Source organism: Taeniopygia guttata, chromosome 12 (assembly GCF_048771995.1).
Source record: "Taeniopygia guttata chromosome 12, bTaeGut7.mat, whole genome shotgun sequence".
In the NCBI taxonomy this organism is placed as follows: Eukaryota; Metazoa; Chordata; class Aves; order Passeriformes; family Estrildidae; genus Taeniopygia; species Taeniopygia guttata.
This window is the reverse complement of record NC_133037.1, coordinates 19,383,307-19,398,261: the sequence shown is the minus strand read 5'-3', so window position 1 is coordinate 19,398,261 and position 14,955 is coordinate 19,383,307. Positions and strand designations below refer to the sequence as shown.

Sequence of the window (14,955 nt, the reverse complement as noted above, 5' to 3'; positions counted from 1 at the left end):
ACGCCCTGGCCCTGGCTCGTACGTGGGGCCGGCGGCTCTGCGCCCTGGGCCGCGCCGTGCACCGCCGGCGGCGCTTGTGAAGGCAGCAGGGAGGTGCCGGACCTGGGAAACGCAACGGCCTCAAGGCGATCCCGCACTAACGGTGTCTTTGGGTAGGAAAATACCGTCCTCTCTGTAAAATAAAATTAACAGCTCGTACCGGTAGGTGCTAGTAGGTCCACAGCACAGTGAGGAAAGCAAAGGTGAAACAGTGATCCTGCCTAACAGCAGTGGAGCTGTTGTAAATGCAGACAAACCCAGTGGGAAGAAATGACGATGTCTGACTCAATTCAGAAGGCTGAATGATCTCTTTATTATAACTATGGTTAAAATACATTAATATGCTATATAAAAGGAGGATGCTAAAACTACATACTCCTTTTTCTTACTCTTAACACAACTCGTGACCCTCTCTGAGTGTCCAGAGACAAGTGGATTGCATTGCATTGGATTGGATTGCATTGCATTGGATTGGATTGGCCATCAGGCTCAAACAATCCTCACCAGAATCCAATCAAGCACTCATTCCAGGTAAACACTTCTCCAAACACGTTCCACATAGGAAAAACAAGGAGCAGAAATACAAATTGTTTTCTCTTTCATTTTTCTCTGTGTACGTCTATGAAAAATCCTGAGAGGGAGAGAAATGTGCTTGCCACACAGAACTGTTAATGATTTTGACAGGTCAGGATTCACCCCACGGACAACACCACTGAATTCAGGCACACAAGAAAAGAGTTTGAAGTCAAAACCCCATTTCTAAGCATAGTTAACTAACCCTGCTTGAATATATATAACAAGCGTTTTTACACAGTTGTATAGCTAAATCAATAATATGATGAAAAACAGTCCATCAATAGGAGCAGTATCTATGAATCCCAGGATGAATGCCCAGAAGCACTCTTTTCACTGGAGGAGTAATATCGCTTTATAAGAGTCCCTGATAAATGTCTTTTTTCTTAAAATATGTTGGCTTTGGCTTGGCATTCAGTTTTGATGGATGCCTGGGCTTCACCTTGGTATTTATTTAGCAGCAGGAGACCGTAACACCACAAAAACATTCTATCGCTTTGACATTATCTTTTAATTAACATTTCTTTTGTTCTGGTCCTTTGTGTGCTCACACAGTATTCCTCCAGCACATTTACCTTTTCTTCCTTGTTCCTGACTACTTGGGACTTAATTAGAGTTTGAGTATTTGGTTAACAAGCTACAAACAGTTCGTTAATGTTTTAAGATCTTCAAGGGGCTTAATTTCTACTATGTTCTTATTTTCATTTATACTCTTACTTAAATTAAAAATCCACTGATGGACTAGTTTCCATGTCTCTTGGATGTCTTAAATTGTTTCGGAGCACTTCCAGGCATGGGGACTCCACCACTCCCCTGGGCAGCCCAGTGTTTGACGACTCTTTCCATGAGGAAATTCTTCCTAATATCCATTCTGGACTTTCCCCTGCACAGCCTGAGGTCGTTCCCTCTCCTCCTGTCCCTGTTCCCTGGAGCAGAGTCTGAGCCCCCCCCCGGCTGTCCCCTCCTGTCAGGAGCTGTGCAGAGCCACAAGGTGCCCCCTGAGCCTCCTTTGCTCCAGGCTGAGCCCCTTTCCAGCTCCCTCAGCTGCTCCTGGTGCCCCAAAACCCTTCCACAGCGCCGTTCCCTTCTCTGGACACACTCCAGCCCTTGAGGTCTTTCTTGTCCTAAGGGCCCACTGCAAGAAGTTGTGAAGTTCTGTGAACTTGAACATGATGAATGGTGAAACAGGATAAGGGATTTTCCCTATCAAGAAACAGTGAAATTATGGGCTGAAGTCAGTGCTAGCAAATTCATGCCACAAAGAAAGTTGGGACTCTGGATCACTGACATAACCTCTGGGTTACCTCCTACAGATGAAGCAGTGTGATGCCAAATTGAGAGTTGATGCAACTCACAGTATTACTTCCTTGAAAATTCCCACTTAGTGCCTGGAGCTGAAATCCTGCAGGAGTTGGGATAACCCCGGTGGATCTGACCAGGCCTGACATGTGCAGCTCTCCTCCACTGCACGGAGGCAGCTGAGCTACTTCCAAAGCATCTCTCTCCTCTCCTGTCAGGACAGCCTGTCCTCTGTAGAGTGTGAATCAGCTCCCTTTGGTTCAGCTGTGAGATGCTAATTATGCATCATTAAAGGGCAAGGCACCTTCGAGACTGACATAAAAGCCGTGTCACTAATAGTTTGCTTTCAAACCTCTTTGAGTTGAGGCTTTTGAAGCAGGTAACATCTAGACATTTGTTGAGAAAATCAGGAATGAAACACTTGTTAAGAAACATATAGAAAAGGGATTGCTAAAATTTACACTGAGACTTGATTTTCCTATAAAAAAAAATTGAATAGTAACTCATTACATGAATTTCTACAGTAATATAATTGGTGTTTTTCAAACAGGAAATAATATTTTGAGAGACCATGCTACTTTAATCTCTTTGATCCTGGGGCCTTTGATCTGCCATGGTGTGACATGCCTGAGATCAGGCATTTTCTTTGGTGATGTGTTGAAAATATGAAATTACTGATTCCTGTAATCTAGCACAACAGAAAAAGGTCTGTGCTTTTTATAGCTCAGAAACTGATACAGCTTTCTTCCCTTTCTCAGAGCCACTGGAAATGTAAGGCCTGAATATTCCTTAAAGATAAGATTATTTTCCTTACAGTGTTATCTTCACTCTAATTAGCCTAAGGCCGTCTCCCTCTCTGAATTACACCTAACTGAAATCCTCACTTCTTAACCATTTGGTATGATCCACAAACAGCTGCTCTGTGCCTTTAGTGCTCTGCAATTTTCAAGATGAGAGATGTGGGCTATTGCAACAGAATTCAGATGATACAAACCCCAGCAAGTGTTTCTCCAAAATAGTCTTTAAATGTCCATTTCAGATTCACTGGAGGGACTCAGCTCAGTGCCTTGAGCTGATGGCCAGTGGAGGAAGCCATGAGGCTTGATTTACTCTCCTGCTCTGTAAACATCTGCTCTTTTTGACATATCTAACCTGTTCTGATCTTTAAGTGCTTTGATAATCTGAATGATACTTAGTCTGTTTATAATATGCAAGCGGTGAAGTGCAATGCATATTTCTGGCTGACCTTTTCCAAGTATATTCAAAAGAAACACATTAACTCAGCTGATGGGAAAAGTGTAATAAACACTGGGGAAATGGTTAAAAGTATACTTAGACTACCAGGAAGACAATAAATCTCAGATTTCAGGACATTTTTGTTTCTGATGGCCTCCTGCACCTTTCCCATTTACCATTGCTTCACAGGTATTGGACTTGATGGAAGTAGGGCTGGGGAGGGAAAAGCAGTTTTATGTCCTAAAGACATCACAGAATCCCAGACCAGTTTGGGTTGGAAGGGACCTTAAAGGTCACCTCGTTCCAACCCCCTGCCACGGACTGGGATGTCAGTCACTAGATCAGCTTGCTCAGGGCCTCATGCAGCCTGATATTGATATTGATAACCAGGAGCAGGGACTTTCTGCTACCAGCAGCACGATCATCACTTGCAATGACTTGGAACACCTCTGCTGCCCCAAGAGAGGCCCAGGGCTCAAGAAATGAGGTGTGGCCCGTGGGGGGAACCAACATGACACAAAACATACTCAGCGTGTTTCCAAATCCATTACTGCTTTTCACTATTTTCTTGTTTCTGTGCTAGTTTTAGATTCATAAATTGCACTCTAACAATGCCTCCAGAGATGTCCTGGCAGAATTTCAGTCTCGGTGTTCACCTGAGCACAGCTGAGAAAGAACCTGGAGTTATTCCAAGCTCAGAACTATTTAGAACCTTCTTCAAAGGCCTTCAGCTAAAATTCCTCACTGGTGCCATGAGGTGTTCACAAGTTTAGATAGGGATGTCTTGTGATAACCAGATGGGACTTTTTACTTATTCTTAACTATGATGGCACAATTCAGGCACAGATTATCAGATAACTGGCTTTATTTATTGACTTTATTACTATTGATTCAGAAGTAGATGTAATGGTCACAGAAATTAGAGGGCAGAGACAGGATTCTGCCATAGTGCTTGCTCTGCTTTGTGCCCAGGACACTCTCCAGGAAGCCAGGGATCTGTGAAGTGAAGGTAAAACCCAGCAGCAAGAATAGGAAGTGCCAAGGAGCCCACAGCTCTGAGTAGCTCCAGCAGGACTCTGGGGTGTTCTGGTGTGTGGCCAGAGGAGCTGTCAGAAACCACCCACAATCTGGCTGTGACACGTATTGCTGCATCACACTCCCACATGTGATTTGTGTTTATTTTCCTGAGAACAAGATAACATTTCATAGTTGTATTGCAATAAAAATTCCTACTGGTGAAGAACCATGAGATATGCATATATTTATATATAAAATAGTAGAGGTGGTATCAAGAAATACTTGCTTTTTAGAAAGCTTGACAGCCAGGGATCCGTCATAAATTTCAGCTAAAACTGATCCCTTCTGTTTTCCTCACCATCTTCCATATGACTAATAAATGCAATCAAAACAAAAGAAAAACATGTTTTTCAAGCATCTCAGGAAAACTCCTCTTAATGTGTAAGGAGCAGCTCATTTGTTTTTATTCCACAGGCAGATATTTTGACAAAGAGGTTCTGGTCACACAGCAGTACAAAACCTCTCTCACTGCTCAGGTTAGTAGGCTGCTCATCAGCTGAAGGATGCCAATGACCAGCAATTACCATCCTTCTCATTTAGGAACCCTGATTACACCTTCTAACACCTTCTTGTGTTAGTGCTGCATAAAAGTTTGTTTATACCATCTTGATTCAGGGTGTGAGGTGATTTAAAGCAGCAGCAGGGAGCAGAGACTTTTCTTACTTCTCTCAGTACCAAAAAGTCACCAAAATAACAGGTGCAAGCAATTCATCTCCCTGCCTGCTCACCTGCTGAGTGTTCCAGGCTTCCATTTTTGCTTCCACAGTCTTCCATTCTAATCAGTAAAATTCAGGAGAGTATTTGTTGCTCTCTCCAGTTTAATTTTTTTTTTTTTTTTTTTTCTTAGGAAGAGCTTAATGTCAAAGTGAGTTAAATACTGCCTGGTCCTTCCTACTGCTCCAGTTAGAATTATTCAGCTCTATAAAATCCACACTGCAATGCCACAGCCTGCTCCATGGGTTTAAGGGGAGGTTGTTTGATTCAGTCTCCCCTGATGGGTTAGGGAAATAGAAGCAGCTCCATAGAGCTTAATTTCTACCTGGTTTGTAACCACAACAATGATACATTCAGGGAAAGGGTAATTCTTAACAAAAAGAAAAAAAATTAAAAGTAAAAATAGAGGGGGTGGCTGAAATATAAAAAGTATGGACTGAAAATTATGAAAGCAAATTCAGATGCTTTACATTTCAAAAGATGCAAAGTGCCTTTTTGTATGACAGTGTCTGTCATACAATATACCTGGTTGGTTTTTATAGTAACAGAGAGGCAAAGCCGGATGGCAAATTAAATGCCGTGCAGTCACTAACTGAAGGGAGTTTATGGGTGTTTATTGTCTGTGGGTAAAAGCCATTAATTTCTCTGGGACATGAGAGCACTGTAGCAACTCTGCATAAGCACTCCCAGACAACACCTGTACCTGTCAGTGTAAATGGAAATCAGAGTTTCTGCAGATTTATTCTGCAGTTCAGTGAGGAACTGTTTTTCTTGCTTTCTGAGCCACTGTTTGACCATGAGCTTCTTCATGAAGGTCATGACCAAGTTTCAGTTCCTTCAGTGTCAGTGCCTTGTGTCACTGGCTAAATTTGAGGTACATCTTGACTTATCATTGTTCTTGATGAGCACATCCAGTGTTGTGCTTTCTTGTGCTCTTTCTGATGTCTCTTCAAGTGACTGGAGAAGTGCTTCGCTGTGATGCCATCGTTGATTTAATTCATGGCATCTAAATGATATCCACTGACAAGGACAGCAGAACAAACCAGCATTTCTCTCTGAAAAGGACAGTAGAACAGAACACCATAGCTTTGGAGAAATAGAGGAAGGTGTAACTGAGTCAAACAGAAGTCAGGCAGAACACAAGCTTAGTCTGCAAGGCTGACCAAGCAGAAGTATATGCAAAACAATGATAATGTGCTTATTCAAAAGTGTGAGTCAAGGAACAGCCCCCTAAAAGGATGTTGAAGACAGACCCCAAAGAACCACATGAGAACTTTCAATAAGGGGTATGACTATAATATAAATAAAATAAAGTAATACATATACATCAAACAAGCAGCTAGGGCTAATGAATATGTATTCCGTGTGTGGGAGCTGAGGTTGTTCAGCCTGGAGAAAAGGAGACTCAGAGGTGACCTAATCATTCTACAACTTCCTGAAAGGTGGTTGTGGTCAGGTGGGGTTGGGCTCTTTCTCCAGGCAGCAGCTGACAGAATGAGTGGACAGAGTCTCAAGCAGCACCAAGGGAAATATTGGTTGGATGTTAGGAAAAGGTTTTTCACAGAAAGAGTAATAAAGTTCTAGAATGGCCTGCCCAGGAATGGTGGTGGATGTGTATTAAAAAACTGGATGTGGCACTCGGTGCCATGGTCTAGTTGAGGTGTTTGGGGCATGGGTTGGACTCAATGATCTTGAAGGTCTCTTCCAACCTTGTGATTCTGTGAATTCTGTGTGTGATAAAAACTCTTTACCCAACACACAGTGTCGAAGGGGCTAACAGCGGGCCTGTTAGCTAAGGAGTGAGAAGAAGTTGAGAAGTAAGAAGAACCTTATAAGGGGCTTTCTCTAAGGCTGTTACTAAAGAGATTAAGAGAAGAGACGAATTGAAGAAAAATAAAGAGGGAATTTTGCAGCTAGACAAAGTATTTTTAGAAAGTTAGCTGAAGTCACTGTTACTTTTCACCAATAGTGTTACATTGACTTATTGTGGCCAATAGTTAGGGTAGAAGAAGTATAAAGAATTGTAAAGTGTATAAAAGGTCAACCATCTTCAATAATAAAGAGTTACCATCTGAGACTGCTTTGTGTCATGACCACCTCAAAAACGACAGCTCAGGGCACTTGATTAGAGGAGGAGTCCTCTGAGTGACCAGCACTGCAATAAACAGTGCCTACTTTCTAACACACAGGCTGTGTTGGAAAGGTTCTATCTGCTTGCTTTCAGGGTCACCACAAGGAGAGACCTCTATCATGAGGATTCACCACTGCATCTCAAGAGTCACACTTTGTATTCTGAAGGGATGTACGAGTAGAAGATTAAATATGTATTGAAAGTTCTAATTGTCCAATGCGTGCACTGGCTTTATTTGCAACACAGTTGATTCTTTGAAGCCAAGTGGAGTCAGTCTGCCAGTTTGGAGCAGGCCAGGGGTCAGTCACTGTCCCCTCTCTAAATCCATGTCCCACAAAAATTGTTTGGGTGGTTTTTAAGGCAGACCTTTGATTTCACTGCAGCAGGAACAGCAATCCTGCTGGCACAACCCAACAAGCCCGCAGGTCCTCCACACAGCTGGAGGTTGTGAGCACAGAGCTGCTGGGTCAGAAGGAATGCCCCCAAAGCAGTGGGGGGGAAAAGGAGGTGAACTTTAAGGTCCTTCCAATCCAGTCCATTTGTGATTCTGTAATACTAAATCAGAATTCAAAACTAGTTTACCATCTGTGCCAGATCTCTGGAGATTCAAGCCCTACTGAAGCAGCATCCTTCAGTCTGGAGAAGTGTTCTCTCATCTTCTTTCTGTTTGCAGTGGAGGCTTCCGTCCTTTGTATGCTGACAATCTCCAGCATGTCTGTTCTGTCCAGAAATACAGATATTGCCATTGCTGAAATGCCTCTCTCTAATCATTAAAGTCAACCCCAGGCCTGCTGTGAGTCTCTGAGGCAGAACTATGGAAGGATAATCTCTGCCAATCTCTGCTTTTTGGTCAAGTGGCACAGATTTCTCTCCTGGTTCCTGTACCTGATCACAGTTACCAGGAGGATGCTCACCGGTGGCAGCAGACAGAGTGCTGAGGAAAATGGGACCAGTTACAACTGCACATTCCCTCATGGTTGTGAGCTGATGGAGGGGGCAGCCATTCCAGCTCACTGATCCCAGGTGAATGAATTGTTTTGAAGATTAAAAAGAAAACCATTCAAATCCTTGTGTTGGGTGTTTGTAGAGCATGTACCAAATCAGAAGGAATCACAGTTGACTTTTGACAAGTTGGGGGTTGACTCTTCTGTGTGATGCATCCTTGTAGCATAAGCAGCAGCCAAACCATTTTCTTCACAAGAGACCCCATCCCTTGATCAGTGATCAGACTTAAATTTTAAGTTTAATTCTCTTTGCTGTGGGCAGGTGTTTGGTTTGCATGCTGGCATTACCTAAGCAGGCTGGTTTCTCTCTTTCCAGATGCCAGTTTACGTCATGGGCATCACCAGCACTCAGACTCCTTTCTCCTTCGGCAGTGCTGTGCCGGGGTTAACGTTCCACTGGTCTGTCAGCAGGAGGGACACCCTGGATGTCAGGACAAGGCACAGTGAGGTAAAGTGTGTGTGTGTGTGTGTGTGTGTGTGTGCAGCTTGGGAAAAGGAAACGGCCACTTCAGGGCAATGCAGGGAATGTTGCTGCCTCCCCTGCCTCAAAAGCCAGGATCAGTGGTCAGCACCTCGGTGCCAATGTCTGCGCTTTCCATGAGCCAAAATTGAATCCCTTCTCCTGTCCAAGGCTGCTTTTCAGCTTCCTGCAAACTACAACTTTGCAGTGGATGTTTATGGCAGAGTAAAGGGAAGAACAGGCCTCAAAGTCGTCGTGAAGGTTCTTGATGCTGCAGCCAACCAGTTCTACAACATGGCAAGGGAACTGTCTGACGAAATCCAGATTCAGGTAGGATGATTTCCTACACAGTTGTTCACGTTGAAGTATCTCCTTCAGAACTGGACTGAAGTCTGTATTTGAGATCAGGAATTTGAACTGCAGAGTCGCTCCAACTTTGGTTTATCTTTGTGTCCTTACTCTTATTTGTATAGTATTCCTCATTTGGGCTCATGTAGTTCACAAGCTCATGGGGGCCGGGGTCTTGGGAATTTGAATTTTTCTGATCATGTTTCTGCCAATGTAAAGGTCAGGGATTTTGCATTTAATGATTAATTTTCCCCATGTTCACTTACTGCTTGTTCATGACTGTTTTCTCCCCTGAGAGGGAGAAGGGCTGCTGGGAATGTGTCTGTTCCAAGGTCCAGGTATTATGTGAGTTGAAATGTCTGAGCTTTTCAGGTAACTAAGCAAGTGTGTGTCCTGTCATAGAACAGTTCTGTGTTTTAGCTCGCTGGTGGTCAGGGCAGTGCCATCAGAGCCTCTAAGGGGAGGCAGCCAGGACAGCAGCTCGGACAAGGCAAACAGTGGGAGCTGTACAGAGCCTTCCCCCACCTCCCTCTTACTTCTCATAAAAATGTTTTTGTTGTACAGTCACCAAGTGACAGACCCTGCTCCAGTCTGGGTTCACAATTTGCAAACACGGGATCTTGTTACCTGGGGACGTGGATATTCGTGTTTCTCCACAAATGCCAGTAGTTCATTGAGTGCCTGCTTGTTGTGTTTGGCCTGTGTTGGATAATACCCCTCGGAGCAACAGACCTTGCTGTGGCTCACCTGGCTCTCTGGAATAGCGAGAATGTTTGGGTGACCCTATTGCATGCACTAAACCAAACAAAGTGGCACCAAAAACTGAAATATTACACCCGGCAGTTTGATTTATCAAAATCACACTGCTTGGTGTCAGCAGTTAGGTAGAGATCAAAGCAAGCCAGCATATGGCTTGGCACAATCCAGAGCACTGCATACAGATCTAGTTTTACTTTGTAGGGACAGTGCATGGCCAAGAATCCGCTGTAGAACAGTAGAGGGGCCTTGCAGCATTGGTCAGGTGTGGTAATGCCCAATACACCACCATTGTAAACTGCACTGCACAGCACAGCTTGCAGAGAGCACTGAACACACCGTCAGTAGGCTGTCACCATGACAGACGTTATGGAACGTAAGGGAACACACAGCCACTAGCTTGTTTCTGTACTGGCTGCTAATGTAGATAGCATTTGCTACACTGCTGCACGAAACCATGCAGCTATTGATTTTTGTTATTATCCCACGGGTATGTGTGTGAAGATTTCAATGGTATGTGCTGCATGAATTTAAAAGATGAATCAAAATCAATTCGCAAATGCATTCAGGAATTAATGGAAACGACACAGGAGATGCTTGTACCATCTTTGCTATCTTGTATGCAAAGGGCCCTGCAGAAGATGGGAAACATGGCATTTGTGGTTGAAAAGCACAAAAGGGGAATTGTAGAATAGGAATGGACCTGCAGGCAGCCTCGGCCTTGATGAGTTACATCTATGTCCTTGAACAAGCCAGGTAAACAGCTTTGAGGGAGAAGAATCATGGAATGCCGATGTGTTTTGACATCTACACCAAGAAACAGAGAAATTTATGACCAATTACAAAAGTGTAGAAGGCACATGCTTGTAGCTTGTTAGCCAATTATAATGCAAAAATGAGTGCACGTTATGCATGTGATCTAGAGAAAAAGTAAAAAGTTGTACTGTGGCATCATGAACTGCTGATGCTTGCCACCATCTTCAGTGTCAGTCTTTTATCCACTTTCACACTACAGCTTTTCTCGTTTGCAGAAATGTTGAGATCTGTTCACCAGTGGGGTGTCTTGGATGGGTGGATGTGACAGAACAAGAAGTTAATTATTCTTCAACAGACCATGGTTTGAATTACATGCAGTAGATAATGTTTCAGGGCACACTCTTGAATAATGAGGAGGAGACAAACTGTGTGTTTCCTAGCAGCCTGTCTTCTGGCAAGCTGTTATTGGTTTATTTGAATATTTGCAGAACTGAACAGTGGCATTTGGAAAAAGAAAACAACATAAATATTGTTCTGGGTTTTTTTGTTCTGAACAGATTTATAAGGAGATGAAATCCAGTATTTCTCTCTTCACAGTGCCAAATTAACCCAAATTGGAAGCCACCTTCCCATAATCCCACCTGAACACTTGCAGTATGCTTCATTTGTTTAAATTGCCAAGACAACCAAGCCTTTGGGGAGGACCTTCTTCACAGTGTCAGGTGCGTTTCAGCTGAAGGCCAGAGGCACGACATCAGTCATCACAGATTACTTTTGTTCCACTGTAAATGCTCCATTCATTTGGTGTGATGCCAACGTCCTCCAGAGAGTTGCACAAAACCTCCCTGCATGCTTTGGATTTGAGATGAACTAACAGATACCTGGAGTTACAGATCATTAGGAACAAACTCCCTAGCAAATAGGTCACTCCAGAAATGGAGGATTGTGAGTTACCCTGGCTGGGTTTGAAAGCAGCTGTAGGTAACATTTACAGGGATTGATGCAGTCTCCTGGCAGTGCAATACACTTTGGCTTTCACTGTCCTTGCTCTTTGCCTCTTCCTGAGTGTTTGGGCAGAGCTGGCTGCTGCCAGTGATGCAGGGGTAGGGACTGTTTGGCCCTGGCAGCACACACACTGATCTGACCTCTCCAGAGGCAGGATTCATTCAGGACAGTATTTCCAAAAGTCCTAGCTCTTACTGTTTAAAATACAAGCTTAGGCAAGCTGATGTGAACTCCAGGCCATGCATCTACTTCGGATACACTCATCTTACAAATCTGGATGAATTTACAGCAAAAGATGCAATTTAACCATGAGGGTTTGAAGGGCATGCAGTATCCAAGGATAAGGACGTGCATACATGTGCTGAGGAGCAGAGCACCTGTAATTGGACAGATGCATTTTGAAAAGAATTTAGAAAGTTAATAAAATTTTTAGATTCTTACAACTGCTCTTTGCACTGAAGGAGTATCTTATGCTCCATCAAACTGGTTTTTAATTTAAATATGTCCTTTATAAGAAGATCTAGGATTTTAAAAAGTGCATAGTTAAGTGACTGAGATACTGCTTCACATTTGAATTCTGAAGCAAAATACAGTTTCTTGAAAATAGTGTTCTTGCACACAGTCCTGCAGTATAACTCATCTATTTTGTTCACTGCATGAAGAAAATCAGGCATAAGCTGTAAGGAAAAACCCTTTATGGAGTTTTCAGCATATTTTTTTTTTAGTGGAATAGAATGACACTCTCTAAAGCCAAGCAGGTGCCACATCAGCTCTGAAAGAGAATTCCAGAAAGGTCAAACAGAATGTGTTCTGAGCTCACAAAAAACTACATCTTATGGCACATCTCTAGAATGGATAGTGTAGGGTGGGTTTTTTTTCCTTGTTTGTTTCCTTGTTTGTTTGGTTTTTAATGTGGTGTTTAAATTTAAAAAATAGGGCTATTCATTATTTATACAGAAAAATGTCATTTGTCTTCTGCTTTTCACCAAGTGCTTTCCAATTTAGAAAGGGTCACTTGATTGTAATTAAACCAAATGTTAGCGAATAATTCACCTTTTTCCTTCACCCCATCTTGTTCATTAGTTAGAACCAAAAGACTGCAACTTTCAAATAATAACAAATCTTGAGTCAATAATTAGTAATAATTAAAGACTCAAAGATGTTATAGCAGCTAGTTAGGAACAAAGAAGATTCTGTTTGTGAAATTAGAACTAATAGAGAAAAAAGTAATTTCTCATCAACTCAAATATCTCTAAAAATGTAAGCTTTCATGCAGTGTACTCCTGGGAATCTCTTTGTAATTTCATTTGACAAACACAGAGCTAAAATTGGCATCCATGTAATTAATTTACATTATTACATAAAAATATGGGGAGAATAATTCACAGAGAGAAACTGCATGGTGCAGAGTTGCTTTAAAGCTTTTTTCCTCTTTCTATGAATTATATCAGATATGTAGTTACATAAATCAGAATGGCACTTTGGGAACTCTTACAGTTTGAGGTGCTTAAAAGATTTAGAAATTTTAAGTAGAACTCAGTGATTGTAAAATTAGCCAATATTGGGCTATATGGAGAATCTTCTTTTTTTCCCTGTGTTTCACACAACTTTTCACAAACCTGTAACACGAAAAAAACCCCTAACATTCTAAACTAAAAGTAAACTGAAATGAGCAAAACCATGTACAAATTGCATTAAAATCTGTTGACAAACACTGTTCTGCTGTTTTGGGTCTGGGTCACCAGAACTGTTTGACACTTCCACTGAAGGAAAAGTTCAAACAGCAGTTTTCTGCCGGAGCAGAGTTCATCTGACAAAAATCTTTAGTCCTGTAGGATTCCTGTGCTTCCAGTGCAACTGAGCCTGGCTCCGGGCGCAGCATGGGAGATGCTTATCAACTTCTAAAGAGATCCTCCTGTCTCTTCATCACCTCCTTAGCAGTGCTATGCAGAGAAGTGATCTGAGTGACAACTTACTCAAAAGGATCCACAAGCAACAAGAAAGGCCAGTGGGGAAGAAAGGAGAGCACAAGTATGTTCCCAGGATCCCAAGAGGAAATATTTCTAAAGAACATAAAACCTGGTGGGGCCAAGCTGTTGGCTGGTGAGGAGAAATAAAATGGCAGATGGATGTCGATGTGCTTAGGGAGATCCCATGGGAGTAAAAGAACCAGTGATGACACCTTGTGGGGAGCAGCTCTTTTCTGGGTGAGAACAGTCACCCCAATTTCACTGCATGCTCTGATCTCCAGAATAAAAAGCACAGGGAGGCAAACGACCTTCACAGGTTCCACACAAGCAGCATGAGTGCTGATGATGGGCTTCCAGCTTCCTGCCTCAGCAATAAAATACACCTGAGAATGGATTTAGGAGCTGTTAGAGACATGGCCCTCTCCTATGATAGATCCCAGGTGAGCAGGAATGACCCCAGCTTATTGTGAGCTTCAAAGGAAAACAGGAACAAATGTTTTCCCACTGTATTTTGGGTCTTTTCTAGGATATTTCTTTTTGTATTCCATCACTTTATTTAGCTTTTGAGTGCTGCTGGGCATTGAGAAGAGTCTATAATTGTGCTGGGTGTTCTTTTTCCCTTAGCAGTTAGTGAGAAGTTAGAACAGGGCCCTGGGTACAGGCAGTTCAGATTTGCCAATCTCCCATGCTCTCCCCTGCATTTGTCAATGTCTGAGTTTCACCAACTATTATGCTGCCAACTTGCCTAGTTCTGTTCCCATGAAGTTTATCACAGCCTTCTCTTAGGAAGATAAATAATTTTGTTATCTGCAAATCCTGCTGACCTCATTTTTCTGTTCTACACTTCGTTTCTGCCTTTCTGGATAATGAATGAGTGTATTAAATGCTAACTACAGTCCAGATCCTTGGGACATACTAATATTAACCTCCTACTGAATTGAAAACTGACAGCCTAATGAATTAAAACTCTTTGCATGGGAACAACAGTGTTGACACAGGGAAAATCAGGATGACTTGTGATTTACTTGGAAGCTGAAGAAAAAATCAAACCAAAACTCATCCCAAAACTTTGCAAGTGCAAGTACTTGCAATTTTCACTGAATTTAATTATGGGTCTTGGGGGAAAAAAAAAAACAAAACAAACAAACAAAAAAAACCAAACAAAAAAAACCCCAAACAAACAGGATCTGTGAGGAAAAACCAAATCTAACTTTAAAAGAGGGGGGAAACTACCTCTGTATTCCTGTTCCCTTTGCTGTGTATGGCATCACTGAACTATAAAACAGTACCTTAAGCATTTTCCCCCTATGAAACTGCTAAAAGTGCCTTGGCTAGAATATCCTTGGAAAATCAAAGCTTGTTTAGGTATTTGATCCAGAGAGGACAAGGTAAGCATTTATAGCTAATCAAGCCTGGAGTCAAAGATGAACAAGATGAACCAAACTGATGACTATTGTAGCTTTAATCATGCTGGCAGGACATGCTGCCTTCTCAAAGTCATTTAGATTTTTCTGGATATCAGAAAAAGTCACACATTTCTCTGATACTTTGGTGTAGTATCTGTAGTGAATATTTCTGAAAGCAAAA

At 42.3% G+C, this 14,955-nt stretch overlaps 1 long non-coding RNA gene across 2 annotated transcripts; it reads left to right on the top strand.

The window, feature by feature from the left end:
• LOC121469129 (uncharacterized) lies at positions 1-14,500 on the top strand. Of its 2 annotated transcripts, XR_012058024.1 has the most exons (4): positions 1-152; positions 8,390-8,521; positions 8,705-8,863; positions 10,991-14,500. It is a non-coding gene; the product is annotated as an uncharacterized lncRNA (long non-coding RNA). The 2 variants fall into 2 exon arrangements; XR_005978999.2 differs by lacking the exon at positions 10,991-14,500 and having other exon boundaries at positions 8,705-9,418.
• Positions 14,501-14,955: the final 455 nt, after the last annotated feature.